We start from the raw sequence: 3,811 nt of genomic DNA, 5'->3' as shown, positions 1-3,811 counted from the left end.
CAACTAAGCTTAAAATTTTTAATTTTATATATAATTTTTTAATAGACTTGCGGACTCTCCGTATAATCCACAATCTACCTTAATATTGGATTATAAATTTTCCAATCCGCCCAAACTGGTCATGAATTTTTGACGGGCCAGTTTATCCCGGACCAGTCCGTCTGCAAGCGGCTAGCAATTCTTTCCTGGAAAAATAGCTACAATACCTTTTTTTTTTTTTTTACGTGTGAGTTTTCCAAAGCTTTCAGTCAACAGATGCTTTAACACTTACTACTTTGACCAAAGCTTAAAGTTTACTTAAATACCTTATCGACCCTTTCACTTCCCAATAATCCGCCATTAACGTACGTACCCTTCTTCTACTTCCAAAGCCATGCAACTGTTGCATGGAGTAGAGCGAAGACTGATATTCAATTCATTGCTCTATAAAGAGAGTGGCAAATGAAGAAGGAGAAGCCATTGAATTAGAGAAGGTGAGGTACTAATTAATTGTCTTCTCTTAGAATGGATGGCAAAGGTGGCAAACGTGCTGAAGAAGGTGGTGCAAGAGATGGCAATAGTCCTGGAGGTTTAAAGGACCAAGGCACTAAAGCCTCTGCCTCTTCGACGTCCGTGATTAAACCAACCGGAGGCGATGAAGTGATGAAAGCTCCTGGAGCAGAAGGCTTCATATCAAGGGAAGCCTTTGAGAAGAACCCCCAAGGCTACTTCCATGGTCTCCATCATGGTGACAAGGGTGGCAAATGAACTGAGCCAATCAACTATCATTAATAATAACTTCTAATTGATGTAGCTTTTGGTTGGGATTAAAGTCTATGTCTGTTAATCGGTCGCATAAATCAATGAAGCAACTTCTTGCTATATATATATATATGTTCTTAGACCCTCTTAGTTACCTTTCAGAATGTTCAAGTAGTGCACTGTTAAAAGAGCTGATTAGATAATTCAAATATATTAAAAAAATACAGATAAACCTGTGTCTAACCTCCAGTACACACATTTGGGAAACTTGAAGAAACCACAAGTTTGTTGATTGATAAGTTTTTGAAATACATGTTAGAAAACTAATAACATAATTACTTCAACAAAGACATCAATCTTAAAGTATCAGTCCAGCATTTCTTGCCATCAAACATATTCCCAAGCACACCTATATTCTGTCATCTCATCGCCCATGTTTTAGTGTTTCATTCGAGTAGTCACTTAGACACCGCGGATAGAATGAAACACTAGCAATGGAGTAAGGAGATGGATGGCGTTTTACATCTTTGGTCTCGTCGAGCTCCATAGTGGTCTCGTCGGTGAAAGGTGGCTTGGTGGGTGCAGGAAGTTCTCTGTCAGTGCACAACATCAGCAAAGCAAATGCTACTGATGGCCTAAGTGAAGGACTCTCTTGGGTCCATAGAAGTCCCACATGGAACACCTGCATTATTTCCTATTTCACTGTGTCAACATCTTGATAATCGTCGAGAAGAATATTTGGATCGATCATCCGCTCAATTGTTCCTGATTGAAAATGCTTCCATGCCTACTCGATAAGCAACGAAAAGACCAAATATTTAGTACATACACCGAACATATACTAGCACAAATGATGTTCATTTGAGCGTCATTTGTTCCTCAAGTATGAGCAGCAGCTTGTGTAAGGAGACTCTCTGATGACTCGGAAAAACATTCATAAACTTTGCTCCGGTCACTATCTCAATCATAAGCACTCCAAAACTGAAGACATCAGCCTTCTCTGTCAGTTGTCCACGGGCTAAGTATTCTGGAGCCATGTAACCCCTGTCAAAAGATGCAAATTCTTATCAACATGTAAATAAATCGGCAAATACAATCTCAATGAGTTATTTTGCTCGTCTGAACTTTTGGAATCTGAATAGTTAAAATAGAGAAGGTTACTCACAGTGTTCCTGCTACTGCAGTGCTTATATGGCTCTTGTCATCTTGGAATGTTCTTGCTAGTCCAAAATCAGCAATTTTTGGTAGAAATTTTATGTCTAGTAGGATGTTGCTTGCTTTGATATCCCTATGGATTATTTTAATCTTTGAGTTCTGATCCAGATAAGAAAGACCTTCAGCCGTGCCGGTAATGATGCCCAACCTTCTATGCCAATTTAATTCCTTACCCCTCTCAGGATCTGTTGAAGTTATATAAAATACAAACCCTTTACTACATAGAAATGATTTAGTACAATAACCTTCAATATATCGAATTGATCTTATACCAAATAAGAAACCGTCGACACTCTTGTTTGGGAGGAACTCATAAACGAGAAGGCTTTCAGGTCCCGAGCAACTGCAACCCAACACCCTAACAAGGTTCTTATGCTCCACGCTGTTAATTATGTTGACTTCATTGTAGAAATCTGCAACGCGGTGCTTATTGTTGAAGAACAGCCTCTTCACAGCAATTTCTCTTCCGTCGACCAAAGTTCCCTATCAGCAAGTTGCAAGTTCATCAAACATTAGAACCACAACCTAATGCTTTGGTCTTACAAAATTACACAATCCTGTAACCTATAGAATTTTGCTGGTTCTTTTAAAGAGAGTACATCGCGACAAGATAACCATTTGATGTTGCATTGGTACAAGAGGTTCGTCAACCCAAAATATTTAAAACAGCAATGGTTTCTCACCTTGTAAATTGTTCCGAAACCTCCTTGCCCAAATTTGTTGGAATGATAAATGCCTCTTGTAGCTTTCTCAAGTGTAGAATATCTGAAGTTCAAACTATTATTGTAAAATCCTGGTTCGATGTTTAGTGAATTATTCAAACCTGAGAATACAAATTCGTACACAACAGAGACCTAAGATGAGAAAAAGAGATGATGAAAAGCAATAAGCATTCTATTGATGTTTTTCTTGGTTGTTTCCAATGATACTAAAGAGATTTTTTGATGAGTTTACAAGACTTGTTGTTTGGTCTTGGGTTCTTTATTTACGAATATGATCTCACTCGATGCCTGGCTTTACGATATGAAATGGAACAATAATAAGCAAGTATCTGGGTGTGCATTATATGAATATAGAAGTAGCATCATTTACCTCTCTTCTTCTTTAGTTTCCTTTGCTTCCACACCCTTACCGCAACCGTAATTCCGACAGCAACAACTATGAGAGCGCTAACAACAGCAACAACCACAGCTATGATGCTCCCTGCCAAAATACCACATAGCACATAGCAAGGACACATAAGACATCAAGAGACGAGCTGAACAAAATTTTTGATAGATTCTAGCAGCACAACAAAAAAACTCATGTAGCATACTTCCTTGATGGCTTCTGCTCTTATCTGGATTAAGGAAATTTGTGTCGGAATATCTCAAGAAACAACCCGTGTTGAGCACACGGCCTTCCGACCAAAGTAAGCATCGAACTGCTGAAGCTGATGCATTCTCCAGACAGGCCTTGCAAGTGGTCTCATTCGGTGTCCTCCAACAATTAGCCAAAACATAAGCTGAGCGATTCGAGCCCTTGGTTTTGTGAACTGAAATTTTCGCATAGCCACCATTTCCAGGAGCTTTATTAACTGCCTCCAGCAAACCTTGCTTGGCTGCCTGTTCAAAAGCTCTACTGATACGATGCATGAGAAGGGGGTTCGGTGGATGACGTGATCAAAGGTCAAGCCCATGGGATGGCCAGAAGTCTAGCTCCTGTGAGGGTCAGAAGTCAAGCTTGCGTGGCCACGGTCAAAGTTTCAGCTGACGGCGCAGTCAAAAGATAAGATTACAAAGTTGGACAAGATTCAGGCTCGATGGCAATTGAGGGCATGACCCACATGCCAGGTAATGGCGCAAAAGGAAAGACC

General features: G+C 39.9%; 1 pseudogene; it reads right to left on the bottom strand.

Annotated features, from left to right (window-relative positions):
• Positions 1-1,165: 1,165 nt before the first annotated feature.
• Positions 1,166-3,590, bottom strand: LOC122019227 (annotated as a pseudogene).
• Positions 3,591-3,811: the final 221 nt, after the last annotated feature.

This window comes from Zingiber officinale, chromosome 9A (assembly GCF_018446385.1).
Source record: "Zingiber officinale cultivar Zhangliang chromosome 9A, Zo_v1.1, whole genome shotgun sequence".
NCBI lineage: Eukaryota > Viridiplantae > Streptophyta > Magnoliopsida > Zingiberales > Zingiberaceae > Zingiber > Zingiber officinale.
This window is presented reverse-complemented; position numbering and strand designations above follow the sequence as displayed.